Genomic DNA, 14,512 nt, shown 5'->3' with positions numbered 1-14,512 from the left:
TTTTTCTAGTCTCTCTAATGTTTCCATCAGTGAGAGGAAGTGGTTTGGATCAGGGAGCTCTCCAATCAGCCATGCAGTCACTACCAACTCTTGTACTGTCTTGTTGTCCTGATCAAATACAATTATACATTCTGCAGATTTGTTGTATTGAAGGTAGAGATGTCTGCATTGCATCATATAGATTACAATCAGTATTTCAAGCTAGTTTAATGAGAACCCACCTTCTCAGTTACCAATAGTTCAATAGTTCTTACAGTGTCTCCTTTAACTTGATTAGAGTAAATCTAAAAGTGAATAAATCTAGGGACTACATAAATATTCTAGTTAATAGAGATGTGTAATAACATCACTATGCTAGTGTAAATGGAGAGATGGCAACTATAAATAAAACTACTTAGCCTGTTCAAGTGCTAGGAACACTACTGCATACTAATGCTACACAGACCAGGGCGTGCTGAAAATTGTTTATTCGCCAATATTTAATTTCCATTTACTTTTTAAGCCTCGCCACAAAACCTCTGATTTTGATTCAACTTATTTGGCTAGTATCTAGCGGAACGATGACTGAAATGGCATTTTCCAAAACCAATTGCCAGAAACCAACAATCGTCTTAGACAGTGGTAGTTGTGTAGCGATCCACTGTTTCTTCTCCTTGTAGCCCTGAAATTTAAAGAAAGTGGCTAGTTTTATATAGAGCTTACATTTCATAAACAGATAGCAGATAGATAGTGTTAGATCTTTTTTCAATTACATCATTTCAATTAGACAGCTTTATTAGCAACTGAACCTCAGTTAACACTGGTCAACATAACACTATACTAGCCCAGCTAGAGGGTAAGAGAAAAAAATTGGGGGGATTCAACCTAAGCTCTTTATAGAGCATTAGCTGATCAGAAATTATTGATTTTAAATGTTTAATACTTATACGAGTTTAATTTTAAAACATTGACTTGCTAAAGCAATTTAATAACACTGTTTAGAGATGCCTATTTCGTGGAACAACAGAAATAATTTTAAGCGATTTAAGATAATTAACTAGTCTGGTGAAATTGTTTTGGCCAGATAATGACCCAAACGTGAGTCACAGAAAATACACACCGTCGTGAGCAAGTTGCTAGGCAGTGTTGTTGATACATTGCGTGAACTCGACAAGTTGGGTTTCTGGCGGTAAAAATTCTTAGACAACAGAGATATGCGCTACAAACGTTATGAACATTTTTTAGCGCTCAGATAAAATTAGTTGCTCCACAGAACTTTTTTAATTTATGAGTTCTTTAAAAAGTTCTCCTTTGTAAAGTTGATGTTGATTTAAATATCAGGTTGTTTCTTTAAGGTATTGCATTATGTAAGCGTTTGTCCACAAATTACTCAACATTGTTTTACACTGATACAAGATTGATATATTTGTTCAGCAAGTTTTTTAAAACAAGACGCAATTAAATTTGTCTCATAATGTGCAAAATTCCGTTGTGTGGCGTATCCGCTGCATAAAAAGTAGCGTAATCGTTAATGATTAGTTAATATCATAGGACTTTGTATGTGTATCTTGGTACATTGAATGATTATTATATTATGTTATTATTATATTATATTATATATTATATGGCTCGTTTAATAAGGTACACAGTCTGTTTATCATGATACATCTAAAACTTTCAATAGATTCTAGAAACCATATTGCAAAGTATTTAATAAAACTATTACACATAATCTTAAAGCTCATCATCACTGTCTATATGATTACCATCCTCAGTCTCATCATGCATTTCATTGCTGCAGTCTATACAGCCACATAGACTTGTGCAAACTAAAGATGCAGTTTTGCAAGCGCTTCGGCTTTCACATCTACTCTTTTTGCATGAGCAACTAGTCCATTAGACAAACTGCCTAGGAATGGCTTTGTGTCTATCAGGAAACCACTGCACAGAAATCCCATCATTGTCTTTGCTCCAGCCATGATTTGTGAGATCAGATGGCATGATTAATGGTTGAAATGCCAGCTGCCATATTGTTGTTTGATAATTGACCCTCATTAAATGCTGCTGGAGAGAAGCCTCCATTGCTGAAAGGGTTTTCTCATAAGTTTCCCTTGATGAGAACTAACTGTATCTGCCATTGGTTAGATTTGTGGAATCAGGCCATAATTAATGTTAAACTGAATTAAAGTTTTCGACTGCTACTACCAACGCCGACGAGTCGCTGGGTGAGATTGAAAACAGACTACAAACGCAGAGCTATTGAGTGTAAAGCCTGGTTTCCATATGACAGCGCAAGGCGCGCAACAAGGCGCATGACGTCGTGCGTAGGCCAGCTGTGATATGGAAACGTCAACGCACGACGATCGCGCGACATGCGTACGCTGATCGCAAGGATCCAACAGAATGGATCCTTGCGACGGGTGCGCACAATGATGTATCTCTGCTAAGAGTTTTTCCATGCTAGTAACGCAAAAATTTGATCACGTGACCATATGGTTGCCATCTTAGTTCCACTCATCGATTGTACTCAAAGTGATATGTGTCATGATCACAGAAACCATGGTTAATTTGGGATTATAAGATTTAGAGTTATCTAAATTAGCAGGAGAAAATTCTCACAATTATTTTGCAAAAAAAATTTGATTTTAGCTTAATTACACAGCAGATTTTATGGTCGATGAACGGAATGCACGTTTACCATTAGTGCGAAAACATGGTTCCGAGAAAACTGGTGTTAAAGTTTGAGAAACAAAAACCATTGCACAATTTTGTTTACATTTCAAAACGTCATAGCAACCAATATTACGAGGTTGTGATATTTATCTAGATTTCTGTCTTTATATCCAAAACCATATGCTGAATTTAAAAATCTAAACAGATTTTAGCTGGTTGTCATAGAAATAGCTGTATATTTATAAGCAAATGTATTACTTAATTTTGCAGATATTAAAAACGGCTAGGCAGTACCGCGATATTGAGCACAACCGTAATATGATCGACAAAAGCTATAAAAAAATAATAACAGTAACATATTGCACACCATCGGTCACTATATACTTCGATCTTGTAAATTCGAACAGCTATTCTTATAATTAAATCTTATAATATCGAATAATTATTCGTACAATTAAATATTGTACTAATCTTATAAGAATTGTTAGGAATATATCATCGTCATTTCCTTTACTTTCATTGCTTTTGACATCAGTTGGAATACCAAAGTACTCATTATAAGTGTCCAAAATGTCAGAATTATCTTTCAAATCGGCAAAAAAGAAACGATGACGTTTGTCGGACGCCATTTTTCAGTAATTCCTGTTTAGCATAGCAACGGTTTTAAAGGTTTTTTTTCTAAGGGTTAAAGACATTTATTATCTAAACTGACTTCAGATTCAGAAAAATCACTCTTTGATTGATCCAGATGCATGTGTTACAGAAATCGCTACCAACATTATAAATTCAGTTAGAATAACTTTAAAGTCGGATAACTCAACTTCGTCATTTGCGACTTAACCATGGTTTCTGTGACCGCGACCCAATTATACGATATTTATCCCGTGACCAAACACGAGTGAAGCGAATGTTTCGGAGCTTCACAATAAATGCATATGCGCACGCAAATGCCGAAAAATCATCCGTTAACGGTCGTTACCAAACCCTTGAACAATAGTCCCATCACAAAATTTACCATTTTTGTGTAGAGTCGTTTAAGTATAATAATGATACAAAAACATATCAACATATTTAAATATGTTACCAAGCCTTTGAAAAGTTTCTGCAATATCCTAAAACTAACCAATCTGATCGGATTATACATAAATAGACAGATTAATTTGGCCAAAAATCGCGATAACAACTGACAAGCTTTTTCTAATCAAAATGAAGACCGGCCAACGAAACGCCAATAAGGCCGTGCGACAAATAGTAGAACTATTAAGTCGTGCGCATTTCATGAAAAAAACGTGCACATTTCAACAGTCTATGGCATTGTAGTCTAATTGCCAAAGGTTTCTGTAGTCAACGTAAAAGTACTAAAAATTAATTGGTTTTTTTGCCGATTTTACAAGACTCGGACATTTTGGACACTTATAACGAGTACTTTGGTATTCTAACTGATGTCCAAAGCAGAGAAAGTAAAGAAAATGACGATGATATTTTCTAACGATTCTTACAATATTACCTATAAGATTATTACAATATTTAATTGTAAGAATAATTATTTGATTTTATAAGATTTAGTTATAAGAATAATCATTCAAATTTACAAGATAGAAGTATATAGTGACCGATGGTGTGCAATATGTTAATGTTATTATTTTTGTTGATGGTACTACGGCTGTGCTCAATATTGCGGTACTGCTAAGCCATTTTTAAAATCTGCAAAATTAAGTAATAGGTCTACATTTTCTTATAGATATACATCTATTTCTATGACAACCAGCTAAAATCTGTTTAGATTTTTAAATTCAGCATAATTCTTTAGATATAAATACAAAGACTTTGATAAATACCATAACTTTTTGATATCGGTTGCTATGACCAATGATATACAGCCTCCAGCTATATATATATAATCCAATGACCAAACACGAGCAGAACGATTGTTTGGGAGATTTATGATAAATACATATATGCACACAACTCACAAAATTTATTCATCAACGGCCATCGCAAACCCTTGCACCGAAATCTCATCAACAAATTTAACCATTTGTCAATGGAGTCGTTTAAGTATAATAACGATACAAAACACATATAAACCTATTTAAATATGTTACCAAGTCTTTGAAAAGTATAGACAATATCCTAAACCTTACCCATCTGATCGGATTACACGTAAATAGACAGATAAATTTGGCCTGAAATGGTTATTAAAACTTGACAAGCCTTATTTTTATCAAAATTAAGACCGGCAAGCAAAATGCCAAGCGACAGAGAATAGAACCATTAAGTCGTGCGTATTTCACGAAAAAAGCGTGCACATTTTATCAGTCTATGGTATTGTATAATTGCCCAAGGTTTCTGTAATTAACGTAGAAGTACTGAAAAATCATCGTTTCTTTTTTGCGGATTTCAAAGTAACAGACATTTTGGACGTTTATGAGTACTTTGGTATTCAAACTGATGTCCAAAGCAGTGAAAGTAAAGGAAATGATGACGATATTTTTTTCCTTATAGATGCCACATTGCGAATTAAGTGGATACAAAAGGTGAGACGAGACGGTGCCATCACTTCTTCATCATGACTTTGTCATGTAAGTATTATATTTACAGAATTCATTGATGGTGAACATAGCTTCCGCATGAATTAACTGGTTATTGAAATTAACTATATATATACCAGTATAGACATAATGTAGGCCTAACTAATATACAGATATTACTTTTCAGGCACACTTTTAAAATCAGATTTACAAGCCTAATCGCAAACATGGCTTGAAGAAACTTCGGCATCTTGCTTATCCCACTCTGTTTCCACATCGTTCAGCTCCCAAAAGACGAAAGCCACCTTTAAAATGAGGTGCAGATGACTCAGGGCCACCGATTGCTTATTCCTCTAACCACAATTATGCCAGCAGTAAGCCATGCCCAGCCACTGAAGAAGAACCTGATGTTTCAGTTCTGGAGGCACCATCTTCTCCTGGTTTGCAAAATTGTTTCGTTCACGTTTGCTTTGACACACAATTACATTTATTTTGAATAATATGTGTTTATAAAATTTTTTATCAGTAGGCTTGCGATGATCATGCAAGTAAGTATAGCCAGTGGAAATGTGTTTAAGGAGTGCTGGGATTTATTTTATTATTGTGTAATTGGAAATGTGTGTAAGAAATTTATTCTTCTGGATGGGACTTAACCATTGCCTCTGTGCATCACTAATTCTTCTGTGTCTTCTTTCACATCTAATTTGCACTCTTTGCTAATCCTAATATGCACAACTTAACATAACTCATAACTTGTATAACCACCTTCTGATTATATGTTTGTTTATCTTCCACTTATCAAAACTTAACTTAAGCACCGAAATATACTGAGCTTGCATTGACAAAATTATTTCATTTTACTTTTAGTGGAAATGAATACAACTAGCATTAATGAAGATGACTAGGATACAATAAACACCCTGAAGAGAAATATTTCTTCAGTAGAAGCTCAGAATGATAAGGTATAAGACTTTTGTAGATTTTATAAACTATATTTGACACTGATGTGTATTACTTGATGTTTGATGTAATGGGTATATATTAAATTAATTTTACTATTTTGTGTAAGGTACAAAAGAGATGCTTTGATCTTCGCAAGAAACTCAAGCAGTCCGAGTTAGCTGTAAGTAAGTTGTTTAATGAGGATCACCTTGAAGCGCTCCGATGAAAATCTACAAGAGGACTTCAATGGAGCCCGGGAACCATTAAAAAAGATCTGCAACTAAGATTTGCATGTGGTTCCACAGGCTACAACATGTTGCTTGAGCAGAATCAACCACTTCCTTCTATTAGAACACTCTAAAGACATATGCAGAGAGTTCCATTTTCATCTGGTGTACTCAAGAGAGTGTTTGAGTATATGAAAGTTAAGGTAAAGTTCTGTTATTACAGACTAAGATGTGGTGCTTCGCTCTCTAAAAAACTCATGTTGATTAAATCAAAAATGCCTATTTAAAATTATAACATTGTCTTTGGTTCAAATGTGAAATATTTTTGATGTGACTAAAGGGCTTTAGTGTTCACAGGTTGAGAAAATGTCTCCCTTTGATAGAGACTGCTGCCTCACACTAGATGAGCTGCAGATTACTCCAGCTAAAGAGTACGATCGAGCCAGCGGAAGCATCATGGGTGATGTAACTTTACCTGGACACAAAGGCAAAACCACGCATGGGCTTGGTTTCATGTTAAAAAGGTATAATCTTAGGTCTTAGATTTATTAACACAAACAAGTAAACAGAAATCATGTTGCAAATCATTTTCCAAGTCGGTCATAGAGAGTATGTATCCCGGCTGTTTGGGTTAGCTTGCAAGTCAGAAGTCGCAGGTCAATATGAGGAATTTGATTCATGTCACAATTGGTGACTCGTTTTTGTTGAACCAAGTCTGAAATGTTTATTCCTGTTATTTTAGATATGTTACAAAATAATTAGTTTACTAAAGTTTATTAAACAACTATTTTTATGTTTGCAGGACTGGCAATAAGGTGGAAACAGGTAGCAGCCTACTACTTTACAGGTAAGGCTGTGTGAGGAGCTGTTTTCAAGCCGATGTTCTTGGACATTGTCAGCCATGCTGAGAGCATAGGGTTACATGTGGTATCTGTTACCTCAGATATGGGTCCCTCTAATCGAGCTATGTGAGCAGCCTTTGGTATTATTGTTAACAAGTTTTTTATGCCTTGCACAAGTGTTACGCATCCTAGTGATGCTAGCGTACATCTATATTTTCTTGCGGATGTTCCGCATCTTATCAAAAACTTGAAAGCATCTTTGCTCAGTAATGGATCATTCAAGCTTTGAGCATTCACTCTGAGCTTAATCTTCTTTATGTAAAAGGTGAGATAGAGGAGTTTGAGTCAAAAGCATGGTTCATTGAAAAATTTAACAAATGGTTTGACTATATGTCAAGTAGGCAGCCAGTAATGACTCTATTTAACAATAATATGGAGTCGTACAACTGAGCTGTAGAGTCATTTAGACTTCATAGTAGTTATTCAAGGTATGAAAGTAGGTGCAGGTGATTGGAAACCCGTGCAGACTGGTGTGATTCTGTCCACAACATCTATACTTGACATGTGTGAGGGATTACTCCAGTCTCACAACTTTCTTCTCACTTCAAGATTTACTCAAGATGGTCTTGAGAACCTATTTAGCTCTGTCAGGATCAAGAATCCAGTTCCAACACTACTTGAGTTTAGAAATAATTTTAAAATTATTATGACAGCTCTATTTTTGAAAATCCCTCAAACAGGTAGCTATGATATTGATGAAAGTGACTATCTTGGTAACCTATTGAGTTCACATACTGAGCCCGAACCAGCTGTCGATCAGATAACATCACAATACATGATGTCATTGTCTTTAGAATCGAACATTTCTGATGATGAGGAAAATTCTCTCTACTACGTTTCAGGCTACAGTTTGAAGTCTCTTAAAATGCAAAACATGGTTTGCCAAACATGTTTTCAATCTGCATCAACTTCGGACGCATTAGATGGGGTCAGTAAGTTGGTTCAACTTGAGGACTATAAAATGGGTGCTTTATGCTGCATTGCTAAACCCGTATATAATGCTATGCTGAAATGGGAAAAGATTTTCAGGGCTAATGTAGAACAAGTATCACATAGAAACATTCGGAGAGCTCTGATCGATGGCTGTGGTAGGGTTGCCAGCATAGAGGACATTAAGCTCAAGTGTCATAACTTACCATCTAAGATGTTTAGCACTTTTATAGACACTAGGCTTAGGATTTTTTTGCAAAGACTAAACAAAAAAACTAGGTAAAAGTCAAACTGTAGGATCTACCAAGGGGAGCCGCTCTACATTCAAAAGGTCAATGGCCAAAAAGGCAAAGTAATCATCCATACGTTTACTTCGCTTCATGTTTACTAACTTAGAGTCTGTAGCAGCTCTACTAGTAGATGCTAACTGCTATAAACCCGCATTAACAATAATTATACAGAGCACCCTCGAGATACGATATTGATCCGTTCCAAGGCTGGAAACGTATGGCGAAAAAATCGTATGTCTGGGTATAAAAACCATTGTAATTATACAATGCAAAAAAAAGTAAAAATCGTCCAAAATTTTATAAAAATGCTGTACATATTGAAAATTAATAACAAAATAGCATGCTTACCCGAGTAACTATAGTTACCTACAGTAGCTGCATTGTATTAAGTGCACCTGGTGATTATATTCTGCAATATTGTAATCTGTGTACCAAATGCAGATCGTACGGTAAGGAGTTCTTACCTTCTAAAGGTACGCATAACATAAACTTTGAATTCACTTCGAATAAGTTTAGCTTGCCAAACTCACACTTAAAACTAAGTTTTAGTATGTATTTTGAACTATTTTACAGAATTTCAACTTTTTATTAGGAAATTTCATCCTTCATAAGTTTTTATCTTCACTTTCATTATAAAACTTAGCGTGTCTGGTTGAAACCTTTTTCAACCAGAATTCAATAAAAAGGGCCGAGCGATGCAAATATCGAAAGTGGCCTCTCACACACCTGACCATTTAATGGCTACTGGAAAGAAAAATGAAATTTTATTTACTGTTATACAGGACGTACATACCTTTGAAGTAATGTAACTTTAGCTTGTACGTGTAGCGAATAAAGCAGAGAGGAGACAAAACCGCATCAATGCTAATTATGTTTCTGTACACTTGAAGATTTTAGCAGGCTAAAAGAAGTTGTCTAGTCATGTCCAATTTTTCTTCTGGTTTAAAAGAAAAAAAATGTTGGTGCAATGCAGAAAACTGCTAAATAGCTAACGCTTGTAGAAGTATCCAAATAAGGTGCTACACTAGTTTTTCTTGTATGAAATGTGTACAAGAATCAATGTAACTATATGTACAAAGTTTGTACGTATTTATACCCAAGAGGACAGGGCTTTAACAAGTTTCAAAAAGTAATGTGGATGTGTCAACTATCTTGAGTAGCTAGTTATATGAGTTACATACATACGATGAATAGTATTCCCGTAGGAGGTAACATGCCCACCTGCAAAGACCTGGGTAAACAAGAAAATAAAACATAAAATCAAAAGGAAACAAATAAAATATGAAAAACATGCCACACAAGAGATAAATAATATTAATTATACGTCCATTGTTTTAATGTACCAGTCAACATCAGTGAATTAAACACTTGGAATATTTCTGCCGATGTGGGTTTTTCTGTATCTTCTACTTCCCCGCCCTTACTAAATGGTTACTCTTTTTTAATGCTGATCACGTGCATGGCCTTCTAACTCCTTCAAATCGTCAGTCGTAAGCTCCTTCTTGTGCTTGCTTCAATGGAGTTACTGTTTTAATAATTATTGCATATGCTGATTGGTTGCGATCATATTCCTTGACAATTTTAATAATACGGGTGCCTTCTTATTTATGACATCCAACTTCGTTGACATGGAAGTCATTTTTTCTTCGTTTTGTAACGTTTGTATCGGTCTCAGATTCCATAGCTAACGAATTAAATATAGATACTTGTAGTTATATACGTATGCTGACTAAAAGTTTATAGTAAAATATATTAAACGCAACAAATGAATATTTGCTCTCGCCTGTGTATTTTACACGAAGTTTTCCACGTGGAAGCTGATATGAGAGAAGTCGATCATCGTGTCTCTTTTAAACATTCTGAAAATGTTTTCGGGAAACTATATTCCGGTGTCTTATTTTATTTTGACATGCGTTATGAACACATCGACTGCCAAATTTTAACTCAGGCGAAACTTTTCTCGAAATGGTATGGTGAAATAAAATTCAGATAGCGAGGTCAAGATCTCACAATGTTCGACTTCGTAAGGTGAAAAAATCGTATATCAGGGCAATCATATCTCGAGGGTGCACTGTATATGAATGTGACATTAAAGTGTTTCTAGGAGCTCCACTACTAGGTGCTAACCGCTAATAAACTCATATTAACAATAATTATATATGTATGTTTCTAGCAACTTCATTAAATCGACTGTAAATATTATATACTTGATACATGTATATTTGGCCTTATTTGGTACATTTAAATATATACAATTATGTTGTTTGCGAATCCTTGCCCAAGCACATGACATATGTAATTTTTCTATTTGATTTTACTGCATTTGAATATGTGTGTGTACGTATGCATTATATTTGCAAATATATGTGCATGTGTAAAAACCTCAGCTCAGAGTTTTTATGAATTTGTGCTCTTTTTTGCTTGATCAGAGGCAATAAGGCAGTCAAAGATAATACATCATGTCAACTGAAGTATTGTAGTGAAGTTTTACACTTGCCTCTCGCTAATGTAGCGACTTACGGCACTTGCAAGCACTACTATGTGGGATCTACTACAAGTTGGATGACCTTACCAACAGACCTGCCAACTCAAAAGTGGGGCAATGCGTGAGATTTGGTTTTGGGGCAATTGATGTATCAATGATAGTATACCACGGTATATAAAATTGTGCAAATTGGGGCAAAAATCTCACGCATTTTCATTTTTTCTTTGGGATGATTGCGTGAGAGTTGGCAGGTATGCTTACCAAGTGTGATTAAATAAATATGGCTGTATTAGCGTACTACGTGCTTTAGTCAGTGACTCCGTAATACCTGTGATTAGTTGAGTGCCAAAGTAGACCAAGCAGTACACAAACAGAAGACCATGTGCAGACCAATACAACAAAATATATTATCTAATAAATAATCACTTGCCACCAATAAAAGATAAACTCACGTAGTCGAATCACGTACTCAGAAAAACTTTACATATATTAATAACCAAAAAGAATGAGCACATTAGCTGTTACAGTCTGCCGTGAAAGAAATCAACTGAAACACACGTCGATCCTCGTACAAGCTCTCTCTTTTAATGCCTCGACTTTCCTAAAGAGAAGAAAGCTGTTATATCATTTATGTAATAAGATACATGTAAGTCCAGCTTTATTGGCATCAGACAAGTGACTGGAAAATAATATCAAGATGGCGACTCCCTGGCGGAAACCTACCCTCGGAAACCAATAATAGATACATAAACAAGACTAACTAATATAACATCTCCCTTTCGTGAACATAAATTAAACCCAAAATGTTACCAACAAAAGCACAGGTGCTCAGGTTCACAAACAGCTACAAGTAATGTTGATTGTGAGTAGTCGCATAGTATATGTAGTAATGAGTATTATGAGAGCAAGCAAGAGAAGATAATAACGCATTACAATTGAAAAGGAAATGCTGTAACATGAGTGATAAAGCGATCTATAAAAAAAACTATGAAACAATCTAGGAAAATGCCATGAAATTCTGGCAAATAAAACACAATCCATGTTTTTTTTGTTTTTTTTTTGTTTTGTCACTCATCTCTATACCTAACAGGAAGCCTTATTGTTCTGCCTAATCTGGTGCGTCGCACTGGAGTCCGCACACTGGTAGTGGTCTGTTGCGGTGTGGGAGAGGTAGCATCATCAGGACTAGGCCCTCCAGCAACTGGAAGGGGAACAGGATTTGGTGAAATGTTTTGAGTTGGTATCACTTTTGGGCTAGTCTCTGTGGTCTGATTACCTACCTGACTAGGTTCTAATGAATTTGGCTGAACTAAAGTAACAGAGCTAGGCATTGAATTATCAGGCTTTAACTGTTCTCTATTACGTCTTATGACCATACCTGTTGCTGGATTCTTTATGGAGTATGACCTGTTGCTGTCATGGTGTCCTATCACCACTGCCTTCTCCCAGCTACCCTTTAAAGACTTAAATCTTACCTGCTGCCCTTCTGTTAGTATCTCACGTTCCGGCACTGTTTTCACATCATGATAGTTTTTCATTGCACATTGTCTCTGCACTAACTTTGCTCTAACCTGATTTCTATCATAGGCCCTAGGAAATAGGCAGTGCTTTTATACTGGAATGCCATCAAACAATGACCTACCCTGCAACAATTGTGCAGGTGATGGCAGGTCTCCTGCTAGAGGGGTATTGCGCCAAAGCTGTAGGGAATTCCAAAAACATTTTCCATCTTCCTTTGCTTTAATCATCAACTGTTTAACAGTCTGAACTGACCGTTCGACCTGTCCGTTTGATCTAGGATATCCAGGTGAGGAAGTTACATGATCTATCGCATATCGCTTGACAAATTGTTGGAATTCACATGAACTGTACTGCGGTCCATTATCTGATCGGATGATGTTTGGCCTTCCGTAATCTGCAAACTGTTTTTTGAATTCTTCTATTAGCGCTTTACTTGACAACTCACCCAATTTTGTGACATTTACCCATTTGGAGTAGTAATCCACATTCAGCAAGTAGTGGCCACCATCAAACTGGAAAAGATCACTGCCTATGATTTGCCAAGGGTAATCTCAAATTTCACTGGGTATGAGAGGTGCACTAACCTGGGACTTCTCATGAGCTTTGCATACACTACATGAAATGATCTTGTCTTCTATTCTTTGGTTCATGCCAGGCCAAAACACAGCTACTCTTGCACGCTGCTGCGTTTTTGTAATACCCAAATGATTAGCATGCAGCTGATCAAGTACCTCCTGTTGCTTTTCATAAGGGACCACAAGCCGGCTACCATAAAACAGCAAATCATTGCACTCCCTGATTTCACTCTGAAATTTCCAGTAAGGTTTAGCCAATGCATGACACAATCGCTTCTGGTTTGGCCAGCCTGTCTTGGTATAGTGCATTACTATTTTCAATGTATCATCACTAGCAGTAGCTTCTTTGTAAGCATCAACAGCAGTTGCATCACGAACTCTGAGCGCACAGATTTGAGGCATAGGATCATCTAAATTCAAGTCTACTTCATGCGTTTTTGCCTTGCAAGACCTTGAGAGGTAATCTGATACAAACATTTGCTTGCCTGGTACATGTACTACTTGGTATTGGTAGTGCTGAATTTGCATGTGCATTCGTTGAAGTCTGGGTGTTAAGTCACTGAGGGGTTTCTTGCTAATTTTAACTAAAGGCTGATGATCAGATTCGACAATCACTTCTCGCCCATATACATACTGATGGAAACGTGTAAGCCCGAACTGAATGGCTAGCATTTCTTTTTCCACTTGAGCATACAAACATTGTGTCGAAGTTAGCGATTGTGCTGCAAATTCTATTGGCTGTCCCTTTTGCATGAGCACTGCACCTAAACTATGCGAGCTTGCATCTACATTCACAGTTACATCAACTTTAGGATCATAGAGTGCCAATACTGGTGCGTTTGTGACCAAACTTTTCACCTTTTGAAATGCTTGCTCCTGAGCAGACTCCCAACAAAAATCCACCCCATCTTTAACCAATTGTCGTAAGGGATTTGTGCACTGTGACAAATTTGGACAAAACTTAGCCAGGTACATCACCAAACCAAGAAATGAACGAATTTCTAACTTATTGCTGGGCCTCTTAGCGTTCTGTATTGCTCGAACTTTGTCTGGAGATGGCCGGATACCATCTTTGGACAAAATATTACCCAAGAATTTCACACTTTGAGCCCTAAACTGACATTTCTTTGCATTTAATTTCAAACCAGCTGCTCGGAATCGAGTGAGAACTTCTTTAAGTCTCTCATCATGCTCTTTTTCTGTAGTGCCATGTATCAATACATCATCAATGTATACTTCCACCCCTGGTATATCCCCTACTATGTCCACCATAGTCTTATGAAAGAACTCCGGTGCGGATGTGAGACCAAATGGCAAACGTAGGTACCTAAAGCGACCAAAAGGTGTCATGAATGTTGTTAGTTTGGAGGACTGTTCATCAATTGGTATTTGGTGAAATCCTGATTGTGCGTCCAAAGTAGTATAAATTATGGAGCCAGATAACCTTGCGTATATGT

General features: G+C 36.4%; 1 long non-coding RNA gene across 1 annotated transcript; it reads right to left on the bottom strand.

Annotated features, from left to right (window-relative positions):
- On the bottom strand, positions 1 to 11,545 carry LOC137404537 (uncharacterized). Its single transcript, XR_010979699.1, has 3 exons — positions 11,412 to 11,545; positions 222 to 284; positions 1 to 108 (listed from the first exon to the last, which is right to left on the bottom strand). It is a non-coding gene; the product is annotated as an uncharacterized lncRNA (long non-coding RNA).
- Positions 11,546 to 14,512: the final 2,967 nt, after the last annotated feature.

The sequence above is a fragment of the Watersipora subatra genome, chromosome 9, assembly GCF_963576615.1.
Source record: "Watersipora subatra chromosome 9, tzWatSuba1.1, whole genome shotgun sequence".
NCBI classification, from domain to species: domain Eukaryota; kingdom Metazoa; phylum Bryozoa; class Gymnolaemata; order Cheilostomatida; family Watersiporidae; genus Watersipora; species Watersipora subatra.
Note: the sequence above shows the minus strand (reverse complement) of the source record. Positions and strands in the feature narration are given on the sequence as shown.